This window comes from Pinus tabuliformis, chromosome J (genome assembly GCF_031772625.1).
Source record: "Pinus tabuliformis cultivar Carrire ecotype Pingquan chromosome J, CPIR1, whole genome shotgun sequence".
Taxonomy (NCBI): Eukaryota; Viridiplantae; Streptophyta; class Pinopsida; order Pinales; family Pinaceae; genus Pinus; species Pinus tabuliformis.
In genome coordinates, this window is record NC_142295.1 from 1,629,672,990 (window position 1) to 1,629,700,396 (window position 27,407).

The following is a 27,407-nucleotide window of genomic DNA, read 5'->3' on the forward strand; positions in this document are numbered from 1 at the left end:
TATGTCTGGAATCATACAACAACACCCAATCTCCCAGTTGGAATTGCTTGTCATTGAGGTGCCGGTCATGCCATATCTTCCTCTGAAGTTGAACCACTTCTGAGTGGAGAAGGGCCTGCATTCTGTGTTCATCTAGCCCATTCAGCTGCAATAACCTTTCTTGTTGGGCATGGATGAGATCTAGGTCCAGCTGAGCTGCCATCCTCAATGTGTTGTACTCGAACTCAATTGACAGCAAAGCTCTCTTCTCATAGACCAGTTCCTAAGGTGTGAAACCGGTTGTGGTCTTCCAAGTGGTGTTGTAAGCCCAGGTGGCCTCAACCAGGAAATCTGCCCAATCCTTTCTGCTGCTGCTCACCACCTTAGTCAAAATCCCTTATAATGCTCTATTGGTGACTTCCACCTGCCCATTTGCTTGAGGATGATAGGGGGTGGAAGTCCTATGCTTGATCTTGTGATGAGCAAGCAAGTCTTCAATTAAGTTGGAGGTGAACTGGCTTCCTTGATCGGTGACTAGCTCTCTTGGGTAGCCAAATTTGTAGAAGATGTTTTCTCTTAAAAACTCAGCCACCTTTTCCTCTGTCGCTGCCTTGATTGCCTTGGTTTCTGCCCACTTTGTCAGATAGTCTGTGCACACAATGATGTAAGACCTTTGCCTTGAAGGAGGATTGATAGGACCCACAAAATCCATGCCCCACTTCTCAAATGGTTCAAGAGTCACTTGAGGTTGGAGAGGCATTTCGTCCCTTGGGGTTGGCTTCCCCATCCTTTGGCATCGGTCACATTGACTGATATATCTCTTGACATCTTGATGAAGCATGGGCCAATAGTAGCCTGCTTGTAGAATTTTGAAGGCAGTCCTCTTGGCTGCAAAATGTCCTCCACAAGGCCCGTCATGACAGGTTAGGAGGATGTCAAAGACTTCCTCCTCCCTTACACAACACCTTAAGATCTGATCGGGGCCAAGTTTGAACAGGTTGCCCCCGATCCAAGTGAATGAGACACTCTTCCTTACAATTCTGCTTTTCTCTTTGGAAGATAGATGCGGAGGGAACTGTGCTGAGACCAGATAGTTTTCTATATCAGCAAACCATGGAGAGAGTACTGAGATAGCAAACAGATGTTCATCTGGCATCTGGTCGTCCACTGTTCCATCTTCACCTGTAGGTAAATCCAGTCTAGACAAGAAGTCAGCAACAACATTTTCTTTACCTGGTTTGTCAACAATAGTCAAATCAAACTGCTGCAACAGAAGTAACCATCTAATAATACGAGCATTCACATCTGGTTTATTCATTAAATATCTAATTGCAGCATGATCAGTATGTACACATGTTTGATAGCCAGTGATGTAGTGTCGGAACTTGTTCAGGGCATGGACCACGACCAAGAACTCTTTCTCCGTTACAGTATAATTCAATTCTTCCTTGGATAAGTTTTTGCTGACAAAGTATATGGCATATGGGAGTTTTTGTTCAACCTGTCCTAAGTCTGCCCCTATGGCTTTGTTCGAGGCATCAATGTGGATGTGGAAAGGTAGGACCCAGTTCGGACCTCTTAATATCGGGGCGGTCACCAACTTATCCTTTAATTCATTCAGAGCCCTTTGACAGTCGTCCATCCATTTGAACTCAACATCTTTTGCTAAGAGGCCAAACAGTGGCGAGGCTAGCTTACTGAAGTCTTTAATAAATCTTCTATAATATCCTACTAAGCCTAGGAAACTCTGAACACCTCTTACTTTCTGAGGAGGTGGAACCTTTTTGATGAGAGCAATTTTATTAGGATCCACCTGCAATCCTTGGCGAGAAATGGTATGTCCTAGCACGGTCCCTTCAGTCATCAAGAATTCACATTTTTCAGGACTAAGGGACAGGTTCATCTCAATGCACTTGGTTAGGAATTTTCCGAGATTGGACAATGCTTCTTGGAAGTTGGACCCATAGGGAGTGAAGTCATCCATATAGATTTCCACCGAATCATGGACCAGCTCAGAAAAGATGCTCAATACTGCTCTTTGGAAAGTGGTAGGAGCATTGCATAGCCCAAAGGGAAGGACTCGGTAAGCAAAGGTACCCCAAGGACAAGTGAAGGTGGTCTTATCTTGGTCTTCCGGGCTGATTTGGATCTGGTTATACCCGCTGAACCCATCTAGGAAAGAGAAAAACTTCTTCCCCGATAGTCCATCCAACACTTGATCTTTGAAAGGCAGAGGAAAGTGGTCTTTCTTGGTGGCTTTGTTCAGTTCTCGGTAGTCCACACAGATTCTCCACTTTCCATTTTTCTTGGGTACCAACACCAGAGGGGACACCCACTCGCTATCCGAGATGGGGTAGATGAATCCTGCATCCAACATTTTTTGCAGTTCTTCTTTGACAATGTTCTTAAGGGCTGGATTCATTCTCCTCTGAGGTTGCCTGACCGATTTACAATCTTCTTTGATGTAGATGTGATGGGTACAGACTGAAGGATGGACTCCTTTCATCTCCTTATAGCTCCAAGCGAAAGCATCTAGATGACTGGCCAACAGACTATACAGCTCCTTTTCCTGGGAAGGAGATAGGGAGGAGCTGATTTTTAACGTTCTTTCAGGGCCAAACTCCACATTTTTGACTCTGAGAGAGAGTGGATCGGTCACACAAAGGTCCACTAAGGTGCTGGCTTGAGTATCTTCCACCAATTTCTCTAAGGACAATGCACTGGGAGGCGGATTCTGAATCAAAGTCTCAATCAAATCATCCTCAGTTTGAGGACCTCCCCTGGTGGTTTCTAAGGTGCACAAGGGTGCAGAGTACACCTCATCCTCTTCTCCTTCTTCCAACCAAAGTGGTAAGCCATGCTCTAATAGAGGTTGGGCAGGAGGGTATAGGACTAGCTGCTTGGACATAGGACCATTTTTGATGGTCATGTTTCCTACTCGGCAACTTATGTAAGCATCCGCAGTGGCTAACCAAGGTCTTCCCAAAATAAGGGGGTATCCGGTAAGCTTTGCCTTTGGCTGAAGAACCAAGAAGTCCGCAGGATACTCCCAAGAGTCAATAGAGACCAAGACATCCTCCACAATCCCTTCGGGAGTCACAGTGGAGCGATCTGCCAACTGCAAGACCGTCGAGGTCTTCCTTAAGGAACCCTGAAGGTTGCGTTTGAGCATGGTATCCCTGGTCATCACATTAATGGCAGCCCCTAAATCAATCAAAGTGTGGGGTATGATTGTGCCATTGATGTGGACATCAACTACAGGACTCCCAGGATCCAAATACTTTGGATAGATTACTTGCCCCAACATAAGATCAGACAGTTTTCCTATGACATTGATGGTTGAGGCATCTCTTTTTCACCTGCCTGGGTGCCTGAAACACTTTTCCTTAACCAATTTGTTGTATATCGGTACATCTTTGATGGCTTGGAGAAGTGGTATTCTCACACACAACTGTTTGAGTTCTCCCAGAAGCTCATTCTCCTCTGGGTCGGGTTGTGTGGTTACTGTTAGTCTCTCAGGAAAGGGTGGAGTGGTCTTGGGTTCACTTTCCTGTTTATCTTCCTCGTCCTCTAAGGGAGGAGGTGGGCGATCCGGAAGAGTCTTCCCGGATCGCAGGTTGATCTCCTGGATCTCCACAGCATAGGTAGGGCAGGTTGTTTCCCCGGTATATACCTGCTGGGCCTGTCGGTTGTTGGGGTTCGGGTTCGGTTGAGCAGGCATTTGGGGTTGTCTCGGAGGAGCAAGAGGTAATGGTTGTGGTTGAGCTGGTGGTGGAGGAAAAATGGCGGGAGGAGTGTTGTATTGGGGCCTCCACCCCGGTTGAGCTGCATTCCACTGAGGCTGTGGTTGGACATGTGAGTGAAACGAATGAGTAGTGGGCTGAGTATGGTATTGAGGTGGGTAAGACCATGGAGGAAGCATAGACCAGGGAGGATGAGCAGGGGGACCCCAAGAAGGCATAGGAGCAGATTGGTTGGGGCTATAATAGGCTTGGGATGTCCCTTGCATCCCCTGCTGCTAAGGTCTAGGTCCATGCAGCCTCCTTTGGTTGAGGAAGTAGAGAGGTTCAGTGGGTGCCTTAGTTCCTTGGTACATGGCCTTAAACCCAGGTAAGGTTGGGCATTGGTTTGTGGGGTGGTACTCCTCACAAACGAAGCATACCTCTACCGAGTGTAATGGACACTTGTTCTTAGGGTGCTTCCTTGTACACCTATGACAGAAGATGGCCAAAGCCCTCTCAGCTTCCTCTTTCTTTTGCTGGATTCGGAATGTATCAAGCTGCATGGCAATGGTCTGTCTCACCTCACTTTTGAGGTCCTCCAGCTGATTAACAAACTCATGCTTGGAGAAAGTAGCACTAGCTGAAAGGGGGTTTCCCCTACCTCTTTTACGGGCTGCCCTAGAGTGGTTTCTAAACACAGTGTTTATATCCTCATAAGGTAGTTGGTAAATGTCTCCTCCAGCTAGCATGTGAAGGGTATCTAGAAGGTCTTCAGGGACTCCTCGGAGCAGGACCAACTTGAGAGATTCAGGGTCGAGTGTGCACCTGGCCCATTTATAGCTAAGTTGGAATCTTTCCTCATAATCTTCTAAAGACTCATCATTTCCCATGGTCATCTGAAAGATCTCTCCCTTGGCTTCCTTGGACCTATAGTAGTCCAGGTATTTGGTATTGAAAGCTTGCTGCATCTGAGCCCAAGTGGTGATACTGTTTCCAGGTAATCCCATGAACCAGCGTAATGCTGCATCCTTGAGGGTAGAGGGAAAGAGTTTCAGTTTTTGCTCATCTTCTGTATAGTCATAGGTTCAACAAAGGACAACAAACTCAAACAGGAAGGTATCAGGGTCTTCAGTAGTCAATCCATGGAAGTGAGGTAAAGCGGAGGGGCTTATGTTTTTCATTTTCATGTCTCCATTGGTCTCTCGGATGGGAAAGGCACCTTCTATTCTCTCATCTTCTCTTCCATTCTCAGCCATGGCTTCAGGTGGAGTGGTTTCTAACTCTTCTTCTGGTATAGGATCTTCGTATATCTCAGGAGGCTCGCCTATAGGTTCTTCTGGGTCACTGTCACCAAAGAAGAGAGAAGGGTGACTCAGTGAAGTGGTGGGGGTGTTGGGTAAGAATTTTCCGGTTTTATCTCTGTTCCTACGAGGCATGAAATGGAAAGGCTTTTGATTGCTTTTTGCTTTTTCTGCTTGTACCTGCAAAACTAAAATAGATTGAAATACAACTAGCTATCTTGCTAAAATGAAGATGTGGAATTGAAATGAAAGAAGGAAAGGACTAAGCTACGTTGCTCAAATGAAATTGCAGGAATGAAATGCTAGTCTATGCTTGCAGATTGAAATTGCTAGTCTATGCTTGCAGAATTGAAATTGCTAATCTATGCTTGCAGAATTGAAATTGCAGAATTGAAATGCTAATCTATGAAAGCAGGAAATATCTATTTTACTTTTGCGGAAATGAAATTGCAGAATGGAAATGAAATAAACTATTTAGTAGAAGGCGAGTGTAGAAAAATAGAAGAAAACCAACAATCACCAATACTCTGACGCTTCCCCGGCAATGGCACCAAAAATATGGTGGGTTCCAGTATTGCAGCAATAATGCTGCAACTCCTGGGACTCCCTTCTTTATTCTTATCAACCCGGTAGTTCATAACAAACTTGGAAGCGACGGTGCTGTATGCACAAGTACTAGCTCTTGCCGCAGCTGTCACTTGGTCAGCTGGCACAAGTCCGCTAGGGGCTCAAGCCAACTTCTATGAGCTCTTAGAAGAAGATTTGTACCTGATGGATGGAAGCTAACTCAAAGGAAGCTGATCTACTTGCAGAAATAAACTGAAAGTCAAAGAGTAACATAAACCCTAGCAAACCCTAATTCTACCAGCTAGTCCTACTGATGCAACGGAGAGGATGAAAACTATTGAAAAGGATGCAATTACTTCTACAAAGGTAAAATGCACATGCCTATGCTATCTCTATCTAAAGAACACATCTTTTTGTATTTCTGATTAAGTTATCAGAATTATCATACATGTGCTTCTAACTGGCTTTTCACTGTGCAGGGGTGGATCAAGAGAGGAAAATGCGTGGAAAAGGATGGGAAGGCACAGAGAAGGTCTAAGGAGTCCCTAACGCCCTTCCAAAGAGTTTCACAAATTTTGGCTATCCAGCAACCTCACTTGTGAGCTTCTACGGGAAGTCTGCAGGGGTTCTACAGGATGTTTTAGGGATTTCTACAGGATGTTCAGAAACTTCTACAGGATGTTTTAACATTGGATTTTGGAGGATGGGTGAGTGAAAGAGGATGCATGAATGGATAGGGAGGTAGGGTAGGGGTCTGAGATGACCCAGTGACTGATGGATGAAGTGATGAGAGGATGTGGAAAGCTAACTTGACTTAAGGAAGGCTAAGGCAATGGAAGAGCAAGAAGGTAGGGTTACGTGGACAGAAGAGTAGTTGTGAGACGAGGAAGCTAACTAGGAGATGGAGCAGCTGGCCTGGATGAAGCTTAGGTGGTTGAGAGAAAGATGGATATGCCCTGCACAGTGTGTACTTAACTGAACCAACCAAATCCTGCATACAATCAAAATCTTAGCTAATCTATCCGAACTGTCAACGAAACAAATGAACAACAGCTTTATTTCCAAAGAGAACCATGTACAAAACTTGATCAAAGAAACATCTAAAAAGGTCTGAACGCATGACTAACTTCTACAAATGAAGACATTACACCAAAGATTGCATGGTCAAGCAAACTAGTGTTTTTGTTGAGGAGCACTGTTTCTACAATTCCAGCCCCTGATCCAATAAGGGAGAGGTGAAACTGAGAGTGCAGGCAACCCTTTTTTGGAGCTTTTATCAATTCTGATCTTATCAATCTATTCTACACATCTGAAGCAATTCTATTCCTCAACAATGACCTACTTAACCAACACAACTAAATCTAGCTCAACAAAACCATGTTTCAAATGCATAAAAGGAAAATCACAGTGTTGAAAGGAAAGATAACAATACAAAGAAGGAGGCCCTAGGCTCTCAGGTTGGGCCCAACCCCGAGAGCTATGGCTCCTATAAAAACTCAGAGCTGATATCAAATCTAACTGCTTCCCATTATCAAAAAATAATCATAAGTCAAGAGTTATGTCAATAATGGCTACAAAAGAACAAAACAGAGCTAGCAGCACTGTAGTGCAGAATGTGCAAGAGTTTCCAAAAGTCCTTTTCGAAGGCTGAAGCCTTAACATTTATACACTATGAGGCCCTAGCTGGCCTCCTAAATCTATGGGACTTGGCTGCCCAAACTGTGAGTGAACAGCTCCTTCCAAGAAATCTGCTTGGCTGCCTTCTAGATCCGGTTTTGGTGGCCTTTGGAGCTCAGAGTTGGGGGTGAAGATCCCGAGGGAGGCTATTTAATGCCATAGACAACCCCCCTACGAATCCTCAACCCAAGCTTGGCTGTCTCCTAGCCCATGTCTGCTCGGTTTTGCTTCAACATGTGTCAAAAAATCCTGAAATGAGCACGTGTTAGCCACCTAGGAATAGTGACTACCCTTATTCGTACAAATGACATAAACATACTAAAAAATAATGCATAAGTTATGAAAAATGAAGGATTGAACAAGGGTAGTTAGGCCAAATGAGCCCAAAATGTTACCAAATTTTGGGCTCATCATCACCCCCCTGCTAAAATGATTGCTCATCCCTGAGCAACTAATCGAGCTCCTCGTCCTTCATTGCTTTAACCACCACTCTCACATCCCAGGCTTCTGAAGTAGTATCCTCCTCACTGTCATGGAACCCGGCCTTCCTTTCCACCTCTTCCCATTGATTATGCTCTTCTTTTTCTGTGCTTCCTTCTACCAATCCCAAAAGTAAAGGTGGGCTTAGCTTGAGGCCTATCCAGCTGACCTGGAGGTTCTGCATGGACTTCTTATAGAGAGGTACCCGCACTAGGCCCTCCCTGATTCTAGTTGGAGTGTGATACTCCCTGATTTTGAGGCTGTGGGACAGTGTGTTCCACCTTCGGGTAGTCAACCTAGTAGCTGTGAGGAAGAAAGGTGGGGAAATTAGGCTTTGTGTTGACTTTAGAAATCTGAACAAGTGCTCTAAGAAAGAAAACTACCCTCTGCCCAAGATGGAACATTTGCTACAAAAAATTTCAGGGGCTAAAGTCATGTCTTTCTTAGATGGATTTTCAGGTTACAATCAAGTTGATGTACATCCAGGGGACCAAGAAAAGACTACCTTCACTACTCCTTGGGGAACTTTCATGTACTCCAAGATGCCTTTTGGACTGATGAATGTTGGGGCTACCTTTCAGAGGGCCATGGATATAGCTTTTGTGGGAGAGAAGGACAAGTTTGTCCTAGTTTACCTGGATGATATAACAGTTTACTCCAACAGTCATCAGGATCATTTGCAGCATTTGAGGAAGGTGTTTCTAAAGTGCAGAAAGTTTTGGATTTCAGTAAATCCTAAGAAGTCACAGTTTGCTCTAGAAGAAGGCAAGCTTTTAGGACATATGGTTTCTGCTGCAGGTGTTAAGATTGATCCAGAAAGGGTTCAAACAATACAGTCATTGTCCATCCCAAGATCGAAAAAGGATATTCAATCTTTCTTGGGAAAGATTCACTTTGTGAGGAGGTTCATTCCAAATTTTGCAGAACTAGTGAAACATATCACCTCCATGTTAAAGAAGGGGTCAGAGATAAAATGGACAAAGACTGCAAGAAGATCTTTTGAAGCCATCAAAAGAGCTATCATGGAAGCTCCCATTTTAGTCAGCCCAAACTACACCAAGGACTTTTATATTTTCTCTTTTGCTTCTTATGATACACTTGCAGCAGTCTTATTGCAGAAAAATGATGAAGGTACATCACACCTAGTGGCCTTCTTCAGCAAGACTTTTAGGGATGCTGAATTAAGATATGACATTATTCAAAAGCACGCTTATGCTCTTATTAAGTCTTTAAAGGCATTCCGAATCTACATTCTGCACTCCAAGGTGATTGCTTATGTACCCTCTACCTTAGTAAAGGATATCTTAACGCAACCAGATGTTAATGGAAGAAGGGCCAAATGGATTGCAAAACTCATAGAGTTCAACATAGAGGTAAAGCCCACCAAGCTTATCAAAGGCCAGGGCCTGGCTAAGCTTATGGCTGAGGAAAATTGCAGTCCGCTGGACATAAATTGCATAGGTACAGATTCAGAGGTTGAACAAGCGGAGGAGGCAATAGAAGAATGAAAGCAGAACCAGTCATTAGCTGAGAATCTGGCTTCTTGTGAATGGTATTCTAGAATATCTCACTTCCTGTTGAAGCTAGAAGTTCCTCCAGGCCTTAGTTCAAGCCAATCCAGGACCATTAAGCTCAGAGCAGCCAAGTTTTGTATTATTAAAAACCTGCTTTATTAGAGGGACCCATCTAGAATCCTCTTAAGATGTCTAGACAAGGAGAAATTTGTGGAAGTCATGCACCAATTCCATTCTAGCATCTGTGGGGGACATCATTATTGGAAAACCATAGCCCATAAGATCCTGAGAGCTGGGTATTATTGGCCCACTCTATTCTTTGATGTGTTTTCATTTGTGAAATCTTGTGACAAGTGCCAGAGATTTGCAGGAAGGCAATAGCTGAAATCCTTGCCCCTAAAGCCAATACATACCAGTGGCCCTTTCCAGCAGTGGGGTTTGGATTTCATAGGGGAGATTAATCCACATTCTAGTGGCTAGCATAGATGGATTTTAGTAGCCACTGATTATTTTACCAAATGGATTGAGGCCATCCCCACTAAGAAATTTGATCACCATGTTGTCATTAAATTCTTGACAGAAAACATTTTTACTAGGTTTGGCTGCCCAAACAAATTGGTTACAGATAATGCAGCAGCTTTCAGGGCGAAAGAATTGGTGGAAATGTGTAACTCAATGGGAATTAAACTAGTGCATTCCACCTCATATTATCCCCAAGGTAATGGCCTAGCAGAATCATCCAATAAAAACCTAGTAAGGATAATCAAAAAACTGCTGGAAGACAACAAGCGGAGCTGGGATTCCAAACTGAAGTTTGCATTGTGGGATGACAGAGTTACCATCAAGAAGTCCATAAGGAATTCTCCATTCAAGCTGGTATATGGCACTGAGGCTGTTTTTCCAATCCAATTGATCCTCCCTGTGGCCAAATTCTTACAAGAAGAGCAGAACGAGATAAGTGACATGGCAAGGAGGATGAGTGACTTGGCTGAAGTTCATCAGATCAGAGATCAACTGATTGAGAGGTCTGCAATACATCAAAGTAAAATCAAGGAAGCCTTTGACAAAAAGGCAAAGATGGATAATCTTCAGGTAGGTGACTAGGTCCTCAAATGGGATGCACTGAAGGAAAAGAAAGGCAATCATGGTCAATTTGATGCTTTATGGACAGGACCATTTGTCATCTCTCAGGTCCAGGGAAACAATACTTTCATGCTGCAAAGTTTGGAGGGAGAAACTATTTTTGATGGCCCAGTCAATGGGAGTTTTTTGAAAGTTTATTTTGTTTAAGGCTTTCAGGCCTCAGTGTTGTAAATATGTTATGTTATTTGTAAATATGTTTCTGAATTAAAAGAACAACTCAATGCATTAAGGAGAATGCTTGAGGAAAGCCAAAGACTAGGTTGGGTCTTGAGGAAGAAGCTAGTAGAATGGCATGAGATGTAGAGAAGGCTGCAACAAAAGAAAGTGAAGTGGTTGAAGGGAAAACTCAAGGAAGTTGAGTTAGAAATGGAAGAATCCATTTGTGAACCAGAATAAGGAGAATTTCTGGGAGATAGTGAAGATGAAGAATTAAAGACTGAAACTTCAAGTAAGGCCGAAGGGTCACATGGTTTTAAATCTGACAATTTGTGTATGTTTGTAGGTGAAGGACAATTGGCTGATATTGTCATGAAGAAGGAAAAAGACCAACAGAATCAAAATTCTGTTCTGGAAGAAGATGAGGTAGATAGATCTCATATATAGCTGGTGGAAGATGTCAAGCAACTAAGTGAAGGGCTTGAGGATATTGAAGAAGAGACTATCAAAGAATTTCTTAATCATATGAATGATTTAGAACAGCAAGGAGATATGATGGCTGAACCATCAAGTGAGACCATAGGGTCTTATATTTTTAAAACTGATAGTTTGTGTATGATGGCAGATATTGCAGGAGAAAAACAACCATTTGAAGATATCTTCAGAGGAGATAAACAACAAGGGATTGAAGCCAAACTTGAGGAAGAGACTATGTTAGCTGAAAACATAGTAAAGGATCATCAATTCACTATGATGATAGGCACAATAGAGATAGCCATGGAAACTGTTGAGATAGACAGTAGGGAAGAAGGACATCTACTAAAGGATGTTAAGAAGGAGGAACCCTATGCAAAGGATTTAACCTTGGGAAAAGGAACACTAACAAAGGAGTGTTTTGAAGAGGATGGACAATCTTTTGAAGATATCGAAAGTCTGGAGGAGTACTCTAGGAGAACAGAGTATGATGGAGAAGACCTCTTGAATGAGGGAAGTAGTGATTTGCTACAGCAGAAAGACCTTGAGATTACAAGGATCAAAGGAAGATAGTGTTTTAATACTATAACACAACATGTAAAGGATGAATTTGGAAGAAAATAGCATTGTGATGAAGTGATTTCTAAGTGTGAAGAGGAGATTAAACTGCTGGAGAAACTGATGAGAGAACCTAACAGTAGAATAGAAGCTGCAGTTACAGTTTCTGAAGAAGAAGATGTGTCTCAAGTAGGCATGGAGATAGGAAGATGCAATAATTTGTTTGCAGGTTCATTAAACAGCATGAATGAGTATGAGTATGTGATCAAAGAGATTGAGCAGATATTGTTTGAAGATGGTAAAGAGGCAGTAGGAATCAAACAATTTCAAAGTAAAGATAACTAGCAGTAGGTTAAAGGAGGAGGAGTTCACTATAGTGGACAAGAGCAGGAAGGCATCATTAGAACAGATGGTGTGGAAAAGGGACTAATGGACAGTCTCATGAATTCTGCTGAGAATTCGAATCAGCATACTGATATGTTGATAGAGGAAGAGGAAATAGAGAAACGAACTAAAATGTTGCCGAAGAAGGAAGTGGCACCAAGGCCTCATGTTTTTAATTTTAACAAGTGTTTTGTGAATGCAAGTTTTGTTGCAATTGCTGGAGGAGATTTGGCATAGGTGAGCAGCCAAGTAAAGATGAAAGAAGAAGACTTCATGGAAGAATTCAATCCATGGAACAAAGATGTTAAATTGCTGAAGAAAATGTTGAACAGTCATGATTCAATCATGAAAGAGGGAAATGATGATAGGGAGGCAGCAAAAATGGTAGCAAGTAAAGCAAGGGAAAGTAAACCAAAGAATGAAGCAAGTAAAATAAAAGTCAGCATAGAAGATAGCAATAGTAACCTGAAACAAAGAGAAGAAGACAAAAGTAAGAAGCAGAAGATGGACCTGCCCAAAGATATGCTGGACATGGAAATTGAAAAAATATGGCAACAGATGATGAAGCAATTCAAATGGAGAAAAATGGTAATAGCAGCAAGAAATATCAATCAGAAGTTGAACCTGATTGACAGAAAGAAGAAGAACATGGAGCAAAAGACAACAGACATATAGCAGCAGCAAAGGAACAAAGCATCTGGACATTTACAAAATAAAGTGCAGGATCCAGGACGACCAAGACTAAAAGACACATGATCAGAAGATCATGGATATTTTCTACTTTGGGAGTCTGATGCAGGAGAATTCATCCCAAGGAAAATCATTGTAAATAGTAGACATAGGGGGTCATGCATTTTAGGAAATAGTTTTCCTAAGTATCAAGTTAAGGCAATATTTAGGCCTTTAAGTGTGATTTAATTAGATAATGGGAGAATATGTAAATGCTCTCAAAAATAAATAAATGAGAACATGAGTGGTAGAAGTCAAATCCAACTCTCTAGGAGCAAGAGAGAGCTTTTAGGAATTAATTAGAGTAGATATGGACCATTGAGCTGATAAGGAGACTTTTCTGCTTTAAAATAGAGAAAAAAAGCTAGAGTGGATAAAGTCTACCACATATGCATGCATGTAGCGAGCTTTAGGCTTTTGTTAAAGGATGGGATCAGGTCCTTCATAGTAATCCAATCCTAGTTTCCATATAAAAACATATGTAAGCCTACGGGCAGAGAGGGAGGCCACTAATGAGGAGAATCAGGCCTGTGTGTGTGCATGAGACCGAAGTGTCTCGGATGTAATCTTTGCTTTTATATTAATATATGCAGATGTTGGTTCCTGACTGTGTCAGAGTATTGAAGAGTATTTCATGAATGTTTGAATTACTGTGTTGAACTCGTAGGTTCTGTGACAGAGTGTAGGCAGAGTTCTAAAGTACACTGAGGCGTAATACTGACAAAGGAACCACAAAGGATCATTGAATCCAATCGAAGACTAGAGTGGAAATCTAGGGTGAAATTGCGAAGCAAGAATTTGCTAAAGGAGTTAAGCCTAGGAGGAAGAGCGAGCAACAAAAGGGTGTAAGGTAGAACCTTAAATAAACTCGAAATACACAGAGAAACTAAAGAAAACGCAGAAAACCCAAGTAAAAGAGGATGAGCGGAGAAGTGAAGTTCGACACTCAGCAACCGTTGGATCAGTTAGATCAACGGCTGAGAATCAATCGCATCAGCGGGAGTCCCTTTAAAGTTATCGGAATAAGAGCGAGTAGCGATTAATCGTGGACCGTTGGATCGTGGCCAGATCAATGGTCATGATTTAATCACATATTGGCGATTGGAGGTGCCAAGGGTAAGCGGCGTATGACTGTTGCGATATCGCCGATAGCGATATATCGGCGATCGGGCATCGGAGCTGGTGGAGATCGAAGAAATAGTGCAGGAACAGTGGTGAACAGACCCGACGATATTATAGTCGTGGTTGTAATGAATTTGAAATCTGGCGTATGCGGTTGGAGCGGGAATTCCTTTGTATTCCCAATTGATTAATATTCCGATAGTTATATGGTGCGGGCCTTTTAACACAAAAGCATGTGTTATCGCTCCGATAAGAGGAGATCAGAGTCGGAAAAGGGTGATGGAATATATGTGTATGACCCGTGGGGAAGCCGATTAGCGATTGCGATAAAGGTAAGGCATTGGAATCTGTGCTAAAGCCGTATTAAGGAAAAAAAGGGTTGTTGCGGAGTAATTCCTTTGTAAATGGATTTAAGTGGGAATAGAGCCAATATGAAGGTTATACGCTAAATACGTATAACCAATGGAATTGGAAGAATATATATGCGGCCAAGGGTTATGAGGGCTATTTAGAAACTCCTGATAGAAAGATTTGAGAGGGAGCCTTTAATAAAGCAAGGATATGAAGGTTAAGGGGTGATTTAAATCCCGATAGAGGTTTCAGGCAGGGTGATTGAAGTTCCTATACACAAGAACTGTAGAAAATGGCCACTTGACCATTTATTGTCTGAAGGTTTGACTCCATTGTAGAGCCAGACACCTAGGACAGTTGTAAATGCATTACTCTGTAGAATGCATACTGTGGGTATGGGTGCAGGTGTAGTCCTGCACCACTGTACCAGGTAGAAAGCAATTCAAATAACAAATTAATCTAGGTATAAAGCAGATGAAAGTACTCATGCATACAACAATTCATTGGTGAACTCATCATACTGCATTTAACTCACAAAAACAGAGTATTCAAAGGAATGGAAAGAAATTGAATTGCATTTGTTTAAAGACCTGTCAGTGTCATAGGGGCCCTCCATAGATCAGTCCATAATCTCCAATCAATGTAACACATATACAGACAAAACTAGTTCTATTGCTTGTAAATAGAATTTAACAAACTGTCTCAAAATTACATCATCCGGTGCGCACCAAATATAAATGCAGCCATAGTTTTTATAACAGGTCTTTAACATAACAATCATGAGTAATTTAAGCCTAGGTATCTTTATTCTAACTAACTATATCGCTAAACCTTCGATTTTCTATTCCGAAAGAAAATTGATAAGGTTTTGATGAAACTCAGATTTCGTTCCAGTGATGATCCTGTGGTTGACTTTGGGGTTTGACCGTGATATCCTGCGCTCATCTTGACGAATTGGTTCAAGAGGATAGGAAGGGATCCATGATGGAACCATTCCCTTTCCATCTGTATACTTCATCACTGACCTGGAGCTTCTGAACCTTGCACACAATGGAGAAAACCACAGAAATCTGGATTAGCTGTGGAAACTGGCCAATTCTGTAGCCAATTGCATTCTTTAATAAAACAATAGGGCATATAATCAAACATGAAGAAGAAGACATATTATTACTTAATTTTATCAAAACATGGTGGATGTGGCATTATTTAGGTAGAAAATGTAGGAAAAGAGAGGAAACATAAGAAAAAAGGGGTGTCATGGTAAGACGATCTTTGGACTCTACATTCCCCCAAACAGGAGGTTTTGTATGTCCTCATACACTTCATCCTTGTCAGTCACTTGTGTCTTTTGTTCATCACCTCCAAGTTTCATTGTTTTCCTCTTTTTGGAAGCTACTGGCATCCTAGGTTTTCTCATGAGAATTTTATATTTTAAGCTGATAATCTCTCTTTGCATCATCCTGTTTTCCTTCTTTAGCTTTTTGTTCTTTTTATACCACAAGCTCAAATGGAGGATGAGATTGTCACTTTTTGCAATATGGATCTCACTTTGTGCCTTCAATGCTTGATTCTCATTCTTGATTCTCATTCTTGAGATACATGTTCAACGTTTCTAATTCAAAAATCTCCTGCTTTAAAATGTTTGTGGCTGAGTGTTCATGTGGTTCATTTAACTGGTTGCTCCCTTCTCCAGGACTCTGAATTGTTTCCTTGGTTGTTGTATCCTTACTTTCCATTGACTCTATATAGTCATATATCTCCTTCTGGATAGGGTCAATACCCGGACTATGAATTGGGCTTCTCAAAGATGAGATGCAAGGTGGTGATACCCTCGGTGATGATTCTGGTGACCCTTTTGGAAGACTTTCAGGGTTTTCAGTTGGCTCGTTCTCAGTTGGCTCATACTCAATTGGATCATCCTCAGCTGGCTCGTTTTCCTTGAGATTAGTGTACTCTATAGTTTTGGGGATTGTCTGTTAGACTGTGCTCAACCTTATGCTCCTCCTCAATCCCGAGGTTTGTGATCCATGGACATTATTTCTTTTAGCTTCTGAGTTTTCTTCTTGAGGAAGGGTCCTAATTTGTGGTATTTGTTCTTCTATTTTGTTAACTTTCTTCCTTTTAAGATCCCCCTTCTTCATTCTCTGTAATATGTCTACTATGGGAAACTCTTCTTCTGATAATTATGGGTGATTTTGGGGTTCCTGATCTTTTATCCCTTCTATGGTTCTCTTCCTTCCTCTGAGGGTCCTACTATTGCTGGCATTTTCCAAGGATCTTTCTTCAAAATGGTTCCTAACCAGGAAACTCTCCCAGTTATCCCCTATACTCCGAAGATGGAACTCAACTAATATCTTGATCAAGCCATGATGATACATGGTGTTTTCTATATACTGAATTTATTTTGAACGTTTGTAGACATTTTCTTGAGACTATTTAAGAGGCAGTAAGGAAGGTTAATCTGGTGATCTTCAAGAAAATGCATCATTATTCTAACATGGTAAAAATACATATACCTGAACCTACCCTCATAGGTGACAAATTTTTGAAGTATAGGCAATAAATTTCTCCATTTTCTCTTAAGGGCTGTGCTAGGAATATATTTCTTGAAGGCAGTGGTGTCCATATTTGGATTTTTGAGGAAGACCTTCCAATCCTCTCCATTAATTCCCCTGTTCTTAAACCATTTTTTGCCACCCCTTGGTAACTTCGTAGCCTCTGCTATCATGGATTCTGTTATGGTGATATTTATGTCTCCTATTTCAGCTTCAGTTCCATCAAATGAGCGTGCAAATGTCTTGGTCACTTCCCTGTGAAAGCCGTTGAATTTTTCAATGAACTACAACCATTGTTTCTTTTGCAACAGCTCTTTGGTCTGAGGGTATCCCTCAAGGAATTTCTTCCCTGCTGGCTCAGTTCGAACAATTATCCCAATTTTGGAGGATGCTTTGCCTCAAAGACTGGTTACCTTGACAGGAGAATTGTGTTGGTAGGGTTTTGCTAAATGGCGAAAGGATGGAGTGGCTATGAAAATTCAGAGGAGTGTAAGACAGGTGGATTATGATAAGGGTTATAGGAATGAATCAGACCGTTAGGTGCATTTAAAATGATGATTTGATAATTACTTTAGCAGATTTGGAATGAGGATGTGACATGGCTTTTTAAGTGGTGGTTTATGATATTTTGTTAGGCGGCCATCACCCTTAAGTTATAATGATTCCGTTTTAATATTCGGTAGTACTATGTCTTCTTAGTCATATAAGAAATATATCAATCTCTATTGCTAAATTAAAGTAGCACATACCTTTGATCCACTTTTGCTAACCTTGTTTGTTGTTCTGAGATATCCTACAGGTATTTTGCTTTGTCAGTTGTCCTTTAATTCAAATCACCAAGTGTCCTTGTTGGCTGAAAAAAATTATTAGGCTGCAGAAACTTGTCATAGCTACGGGACTTTATTATTTTCTTTTGAAAGGAAAATTTGAAGTGCCTACAAAAATTGGTTTTCACTCTAAATTTTTTGTATAAACCTGCCAACAGCATGTTGGTTTTCATGTTTATATTTTTTTTTTTCTACATATTATTATATGTATATGTATATATATATATATATATATATATATGAATATATATAGATATAATTTACTTATTATTTTTTTTTCTTTCTTTTTTTTCAAAGAGTAAACTGAGTAAAAATTTCTAAGGTGGAAAAGAAGAGGAATTCTTCTTGATCATTTTCAGTTCTGAATTATCTTGGAACATTTTAACAAACTCCTCTCTTGTCAATGGCTTCTGGTACAATCTGAGTCGATGTCCATTTACTAATAGAGGAATTTTCTCTTCATCAATAGTCTTGATTCTGACTGCACCATTGTCAAAAACACTTTCAATTTCATAAGGTCCAAGCCAGTGGGTTTGGAATTTCCCTTGAAAATTTTTGAACTTTGAATCAAAGAGTAATTCCCAATCTCTTGGATGAAATTTCATTTCCTTAACGTACTTATCATTCCATCTAGATCTCTGTTGTTGAACTAGGCTAGTTCTCTAGAAGGCTTCTTGTCTAATTTCATCAATTTCATTTCGTTGTGTCATCCTTTGCTTCTATGCTTCTCATAAATAAAGATCTAACTGGACTGCTGTCTTATAGGTCTGGATCTAGAATTCTACCGGAAGTAAGACTTGCTTCCCATAAACAAGTTGATGCAGGACTAGCCTGCAAACCCCAGAATCTTCAATAATTTCTGCGCGTATACAAATGCTTTGCAATCACTGCCCACTTAACATTCCAAGACAGGGAAATTTCATATATTTCCCAATTCCAGAAGCTATCTTTCACCATATCATAGTAAATATGTCTAAAGCATCAAAATTGTGAATGCTTCCTTAAACCATACCCATGTCTTAATTCCCTCATTCTTTAATCACCAACATTCACATGTGTTTATACACATCACTTCAAAACTACAATCTGCATATATGGTTTTTCAATACGGATTTTCAAACAATCTCCATAAACAAATGCACCCATTTGTGAAGATTGAGTCTGGCAATTTAATACGACCATATATAATCTTTATGCAAACACCAACATATCTTAACCGTTCAAATTTCGGCAATATATCAACCTCTAGACCACCTTCAACTTCTTAACAACGCTTTCTTGGAATCGACCTTTTGAATTATGCATGTTCAAGTCTAGCTAACGCTTTAATTTGATCTTACTCTGTTCAACTCCTGCAATATATCATCATTTATACATGTGATTCCACATTACATCATTTATACATTTGATTGCGGATCTGAATTCCATCGATAGAGCAACAACCCTTTATTGCAATTACAATCAATTAACACATAGTTTAGTTCTGCGCTTCATAAGCTCTGCGTTTTAGACTACTCCTCAGTCGGCTTTGTGCAAGATATATATACGACTCTGCATTGGATTTAAACAATTTCATCCAACCACTTTTCATCAATCAGGATTTGAACCTACAGTTTTAATTCAAACACGATTTCAAACAGTTCAGTCCAAATTCCATTAAACAATTCTGCCCACTATGAAGTCGACTTTCCAAGTCTAATTGAGCTCCGTTTGACTCTACGTCTTGCACACAAATCGATCACTCAATAACTTTGAACTGTTTCAATCAATACATTCAGCACTAAGATCTTCAATCATGGGGATCGATTCACAATGAATCTGGCATTTAATAATAGATTTTATCCAACAGACTTATACACTTTTAAAACTGCCAATCGATTCCTATACAATCACATACTACTCAATCCTGAAAGCTGTGTTCATTCTGAAAACTACGTTCTTATACTGGACTGAGTTAAAAGTCTGCGCCCTTCATACAATCATGCCATAATCCATTCAGATCTAAAATCCAGCTAATCGATTTGAACATTCTAGCAAATAGAGGTTTAACCTTTATTAATCAAATACCCAATTCACAGTATTCTATTGGTTTATAACTGTGATGCCAGATATCTAGTATCTGAAGGTCGATTTCAGCGCTGCCTTGTTCATCGACTAATGTTTGCAGTTATCTATTCTTATGTGACACTTATAATCCTTTTGTTTCCATATTTAATCCATGCGCCCACCATTATTATTCCACGGGAATAAATGCACTAATTAACCAACAATTTCCAGCAAATTCATTCTTAACACAGTAATTGACCCATACATGAATTGACCAAATTAAGGCGCATAACTCAAAATCACACTTTCATAAAAGTGAACATACTTACAAACTTTTCTTCTTGGCCAAATATTCAACGTTCATGGCCCTTACAATTTGCCAGAGGCTTACAGCCTTGGCTGTTCAAGCCTGCTCTCAATCACTCTCACTCTCCAACTATTCAAGTCTATTTTTCTCACAAAACCCACTCCTATTTATACACAAATAATGCATTTAGTTCACTCAAAATATCTCTCCACCTAATCCTCAACTAATCCCATACATAGAAATCCTAATCCCAAATTTTGCTCCTAAACTATTTCTCTCATATCCTTTTATTTATTAAAAGAATATTTACATAATCCTCTCTTTTCATAATTATCTCCTATTTTATTAAAAATAACAAATTAATTAATAAAATATTACAATTTTTCACACCCCCTTTTCTAACATATTTACAAATAAAAAAATGCCCTTGATGCTCCTGCATCAGACTCCCAACATTAAAATAATCATGATCGCCTGATCATGTGTTCGAATCTATGTATGCCTGGATCCCATATCTTGTACTGCAACTTTCCACTTGTCGCTGCTTCTTTCTGATGTTCTTCTCCAGGTTTCCACACTTTATGTTGCATCGCTCTACTGGTTGTGCTCTCGCAATCTTCTGCTGTCTTCCTTTTGCTGCTTCTCCTTTGTTTCACTGCTGCTGGTCTCTTCCGGGATTCTTTCATCATCATCTGCCTCATCATTTCAATTTCTCTGTCTAATAGACTTTCTCCAGCATCTTCAATAAAACCTGTACTCACAAAACAATTGTTAGAATAAAAACCATAAGGCTTCAGTGCCTCTTCTGCTGCTGTCAATGTTGTCTCAACTGTCACCATAAATGTCATCCCATATGTTGCTCTAGCTGTCACTATGGATGTTGCTACCTCCCAAACTTCCTGTCCCTCTGCAACATTCCTTTGCTCGTCACCTGCAATTTCATCTGCAACTTCTTTCTCTGGTTCAAACGTCTCCAGCAAACATTTCAGCATTTCATCAACATGCTGCAAATTAACTCCAGCATAACTTCCATCTTCCCCTTCGACAACCTTCAGTAATTGTCCACCATTATCTTGATTGATTCTGTCAATCAAATCAAGTCCTTCAAACATTGTAGCTTCATCTTCTAACATTGTAGTGTTGAGCCTCAAACCTGCACTCATTTACCTATCCTCCCAACAGCTTTTTCCTACTCACTTCTCTCTTTTGTCATCATTTCCTCCATCAAATTGTTCAATTCATTGCATTATATGTCTTTTTAACATGATTTGCTGACTGTGCTAATGATTGACTGTTGGTTTAGAATTTTGGTACAAGTGCTGCAATTCCGCAGCTAATACAACGTTTCCGCAGCCGATCTCCAATTCCGCAGCCGATCAGAGATTCCGCAGCCATTTTCTTGTTTGCTATGTTCCACGTGTCCTCCAAAGGAAAGGGCCACATGGGCAAGTTGGTATGACTGTGTACATGGTTCGTGTGCTATCAGCTAAGCCAACTCGCTCATATATACCCCCGGTCAACGCAGATGTAACCACGGTCAAACAGAAAGGTTCCAAGCGGTGGCACGACTCTGTGTGAGCAGGTGAAGCACGTAACCACAGCTGGCATCTTCTTCGAGCCACGAAGACGGCAGGGGACAAGAATCTAACCGTGGATTTATCATCCACGATGACCGTTTCCTCAAATAGTGCACGGTGCTGTTGCGTGTCTTTTGCACAGTTAATTAGTTAGCTGGTTGTTAGCTTAGTTTACGCAGAAGACAGTTTGTCTCTGCTGCTATAAATAAATCGTTTGCATACGCTTAGTAGTTAGTCTTCAAGTTTAGTTTTTGGCTGTAATCATTTTGTTTATAAAATCTGTTTCAAAGACTGTTTTATACAGCTTTTGTATTTTGTGACATGCTGATTTAATATCAAGAAGACTGTTTTGCTCCTATCGGTGTAGCTGATTTTTAACTGGTTGAGTAGATGGAGGGCCCCCGTCTGCCACAACCTATGTACAGTAGGTTTTAATTTCATTGTCCTGCACTTCTTTATGTTTTCATTTTCACATGTATACTAATGTACAATTTGATTTCTGCAATTTTCATTTCTTTTGACATGTATAATATTGTACAGTTTGAATTATGGCTTTACATTCTCAACATTTTTCAGAACTGATCAGTTTGTTCTTGCAGGTGTGTTAGGAGCCCGGGATAGTGTGTTTTTCCTTCTTTTTATTACTAGTGGCATTTGAAGTTGTCTTATCTAAACTGCTGATTTTCACCTTGACTTGCATTAGTTTCATTGCTTAGTTTACTTTATCAGGTTTTGTCAAGTTGCTAATCTCTTGATGGTTCTCTTTATCATAATTCACTAACTTTCGTGGAACCAAAATATCATTTAATTGCAGCTTGGTTTATTTAGTTTTGGACTCATATTGCTAATTCACTCCTAACTCTTTTTCACATGATCAATTTAGCTAAAGGCAGAATGTTAAGGGAGAATTAAGTAGTGTGATTTGTCACTTAATCTTTGCATTGCTTTAGATTCAATAGAGGAGTTAGAGTAGTGTTCTTGCTTTCAATTGAATTAAAGTAGATGTCATTTTCATCCTTATCAGCAGTAGAGGTATTGGACTAGTGCCATTGGTCTTTTTGTTTGATGCTTTACTTTCATTTGAAGCTTTAATTTCATTCCAAGTTATTGCTCAAGTTTTCTCTTTAAATTTCAAGAAGCATTTAGAAATCACCACATACACACACATTCACTCACTTGTTTATAACTTCATCACATCACATTAGGAAGATAAGTCAAACACGAACTAAAAACGACAAAAAGAACTAGGAAAGGCTGCTTAAGTATATATTGTACACTTCACTTCATCAGCTTACGAGCCCCGGGTTGACAATTTATGATAGCAATTTAGACAACACTAAATTGACCAAACATGTAGCAGCTCCAAAATTTCGTACACCAGTCTTCTCTTGGCTATACAAACAAGCCAACTCTTTCTTGTCACCCATGGTAACAAGCCTCTGTTTATGAGACATGACTGTCTCATCTTCTACCCGCAACAGTTCTTCTTCTCTCGAGACAATTCCAAGTGATGAACTGTCTTTTATATCACCTGTAAACACAACCAAATTGTCAGCACTAAAATCACAAGACCCAATGGTCTTACTTGTTGATTTAGTCATCTGCAATTCTAAGTCTTCTTCAAGACTCAGAAAATCTTCATTGGCTTTCTCCTCAGCTTTCTCTGGCAACACTTTAGTATGCTGCTCTGAGTTTCTTCCCAACTTCTCTGTCAGCACATCAGTATGCTGATTCGCATTCACCATGAGACTGTCAGCTAGTCTCGCCTTCTTACCATCTACCTCCAAGATGTCTTTGTGCTCTCGTTCACTATACTGAACTCTTTCATTTGCTGCAATGTTTCTATCATACTCTGAATTTATCAACAAGTATTCCAACAAGGCAATTTCTCTGTAGCATTGCTGAAGCATATCATCATCACCTGCAGTGATACCTAAACTTTCAGTTTGCATATCAAAATGTTCAACAGTATCAACTGTTATTTTCCCTATTTGCACTTCAGATTGATTCTCTTCTTCAACATCCACAAGAATTTTCTCTTGTACTGTAACAACAAAAGCATCACTGCTTTCTTTTTCAAAGCACTTATCATTTTCGGCTTCCTCTGTCTTCATTTCCTCCTGAGATCTTGCTATCTCAGCATCGATCTGAACAGTCTTCAGATTCAACTCTTCTTGAACAAACTCTAAAGCTTGCTCATCTCCCTGTACTGTACCTGCAAACATACACAAATTATTAGTTTTAAAACCACAAGATTTTTCAGTCTCGACTGCTTCCTCCAATACTTCCTTCTGAACAGATCTGCGTGTGGAATTTTCAAATTCCAACTCTACGTCAAGAACTCTAAGTCCTTTCTTCAATAAGGAAATCACACTTTGCCTCAACTTCACCTGCAATTTTCTCCAAATCACTCTCTTCCCCTTTAGTGGAAAGATTCATTTTCTATTTTGGTTTTCCTGCTCTTGCAGCCATTCTTCCAGTACCTACAATTGTACCTTTATTACTGCAATCTCTCTTTCTCTGACCTCATCAGTCATCTCACCTCTGTGGCATTCCTCTGAACCTCTTCTCTGATCCTCCATGATCATCTTCTCCATGAGTTTCTCACTCACCATGAGTTGCACTAGCCTCTACGACAACAATCTCTTCTGCTGCCACTTACCTCACCAAGCTCTCCTCACTCAGTCTTTTGGTAAGTACTTGGTTCACTGCCTCTGGAACCCTTGAGCACTCTCTCTGCTCTCTCCAGGCTATCTCTTCAACTCACCTTCTTCTTCAGGACACTGCAATTGTCCTCTTTATCCAGCTTTTAGCTGAATGCCAGGTTCACTGCCATCATCTTCTCTGCAACCATAAACTTCAATTCATAAATTTCAAATCAGGAAATCATCTCACCTTTAAGATCTTGCATGATCTTGTCCTCCCTTCATTTCTGCAATCTTGTTCACTTGTGTAGTTTGCATATCAGATTTAGAAATCTGATCTTCCTTTCAGTCATTCATCACACATTCAAAGAAACACACTTTAGTTTTCAACAAAACCTTCTGTCCTCATTCAGAAAAAAAACAAACACCTTCAATTTCAACAGAGCCAAGCTCTGATACCAAAAATGATGCAGGACTAGCCTGCAAACCCCAGAATCTTCAATAATTTCTGCGCATATACAAATGCTTTGCAATCACTGCCCAATTAACATTCCAAGGCAGGGCAATTTCATATATTTCCCAATTCTGGAAGCTATCTTTCACCATATCACAGTAAATATGTCTAAAGCATCAAAATTGTGAATGCTTCCTTAAACCATACCCATGTCTTAATTCCCTCATTCTTTAATCACCAACATTCACATGTGTTTATACACATCACTTCAAAACTACAATCTGCATATATGGTTTTTCAATACGGATTTTCAAAATATCTCCATAAACAAATGCACCCATTTGTGAAGATTGAGTCTGGCAATTTAATACGACCATATATCATCTTTATGCAAACACCAACATATCTTACCTATTCAAATTTCGGCAATATATCAACCTCTGGACCGCCTTCAACTTCTGAACAACGCTTTCTTGGAATCGACCTTTTGAATTATGCATGTTCAAGTCTAGCTAATGCTTTCATTCGATCTTACTCTATTCAACTCCTGCAATATATCATCATTTATACATGTGATTCCACATTACATCATTTATACATGTGATTGTGGATCTGAATTCCATCGATAGAGCAACAACCCTTTATTGCAATTACAATCAATTAACACACAGAGTTTAGTTCTGCGCTTCATAAGCTCTGCGTTTTAGACTACTCCTCAGTCGGCTTTGTGCAAGATATATATACAACTCTGCGTTGGATTTAAACAATTTCATCCAACCGCTTTTCATCAATCAGGATTTGAACTTGCAGTTTTAATTCAAACACGATTTCAAACAGTTCAGTCCAAATTCCATTAAACAATTCCGCCCACTATGAAGTCGACTTTCCAAGTCTAATTGAGCTCCGTTTGACTCTACGTCTTGTACACAAACCGATCACTCAATAACTTTGAACTGTTTCAATCAATACATTCAGCACTAAGATCTTCAATCATGGGGATCGATTCACAATGAATCTGGCATTTAATAATAGATTTTATCCAACAGACTTATACACTTTTAAAACTGCCAATCGATTCCTATACAATCACATACTACTCAATCCTGAAAGCTGTGTTCATTTTGAAAACTACGTTCTTATACTGTTTTGAGTTAAAAGTCTGCGCCCTTCATACAATAATGCCATAATCCATTTAGATCTAAAATCCAGCTAATCGATTTGAACATTCTAGCAAACAGAGGTTTAACCTTTATTAATCAAATACCCAATTCACAGTATTCTATTGGTTTATAACTGTGATGCCAGATACCCAGTACCTGAAGGTCGATTTCAGCGCTGCCTTGTTCACAATGTTTCCATATTTAATCCATGCGCCCACCATTATTATTCCACAGGAATAAATGCACTAATTAACCAGCAATTTCCAGCAAATTCACTCTTAACACAGTAATTGACCCATACATGAATTGACCAAATTAAGGCGCATAACTCAAAATCACACTTTCATAAAAATGAACATACTTACAAACTTTTCTTCTTGGCCAAATATTCAACGTTCATGGCCCTTACAATTTGCCAGAGGCTTACAGCCTTGGCTGTTCAAGCCTGCTCTCAATCACTCTCACTCTCCAACTATTCAAGTCTATTTTTCTCACAAAACCCACTCCTATTTATACACAAATAATGCATTTAATTCACTCAAAATATCTCTCCACCTAATCCTCAACTAATCCCATACATAGAAATCCTAATCCCAAATTTTGCTCCTAAACTATTTCTCTCATATCCTTTTATTTATTAAATGAATATTTACATAATCCTCTCTTTTCATAATTATCTTCTATTTTATTAAAAATAACAAATTAATTAATAAAATATTACAATTTGTCACACCCCCTTTTCTAACATATTTACAAATAAAAAAATTCCCTTGATGCTCCTGCATCACAAGTTCATAGGGAGTATGTCCTATAGTATTTCCCCATGTAGTTCTGTAGGGCCATAAAGCTTCTGGAATCTTTTCCACCCAATCCTTCACATGTAGATGTATAGTCTTGGTAAGGACAACTTAAATCACCTTATTTGTGGACTCAACTTGTCCATTGGCTTATGTATGGTATGGAGTGGACTTTAGATGTTTGATTTTGTATTGATCCACAAGCTTATGCACTAGTATGGATGTGAACTGTGTTCCTTGATCTGTTACAATTTCTCTTGGAACACCAAAATGAGTAAAAATATCCTCAAAAAGAAATGAAACTACAATAATTTCAGTAGCAAAAGGAAGTGCTTTAGCTTCTACCCATTTAGTGACATAATCAGTACATACTAGAGTATACTTCTTTTGTTTCGAAGGTGGGCTGATTGGTCCAACAAAATCTAGTGTCCACTTGTCAAATGGTTCGATGAGTACCTGTGGTTGCAGTGGCATTTCATTTGAAAGAGTGGGTTTGCCCATTCTTTGACAACTTTCGCATCTTTTAACATATTATTTGGTGTCCTTGAAAATGGAAGGCCAATAATATCCTAAAAGCAAGATTTTGTAAGCAGTCCTTTTGTCAGAAAAACGTCCCCCACATGGCTCATCGTGGCAAGCTTTAAGTATTTTTGGTGTTTCATCCTCTCGAACACATCTTCTGATGATGAGATCTGGTCCTGTCTTGTATAACTCTTCATTTATCCATGAATAAAATGTGCTATTGTGGACTATTCTTCTCTTTTCCCTAGGAGATAAATGAAATGGAATTTTCCCTGTAGCTAAATAGTTAGAAATATCTGCATACCAAGGTGATTTACTAGATACTGCAAAAAGATATTCATCAGGAAATTTATCCTCTAC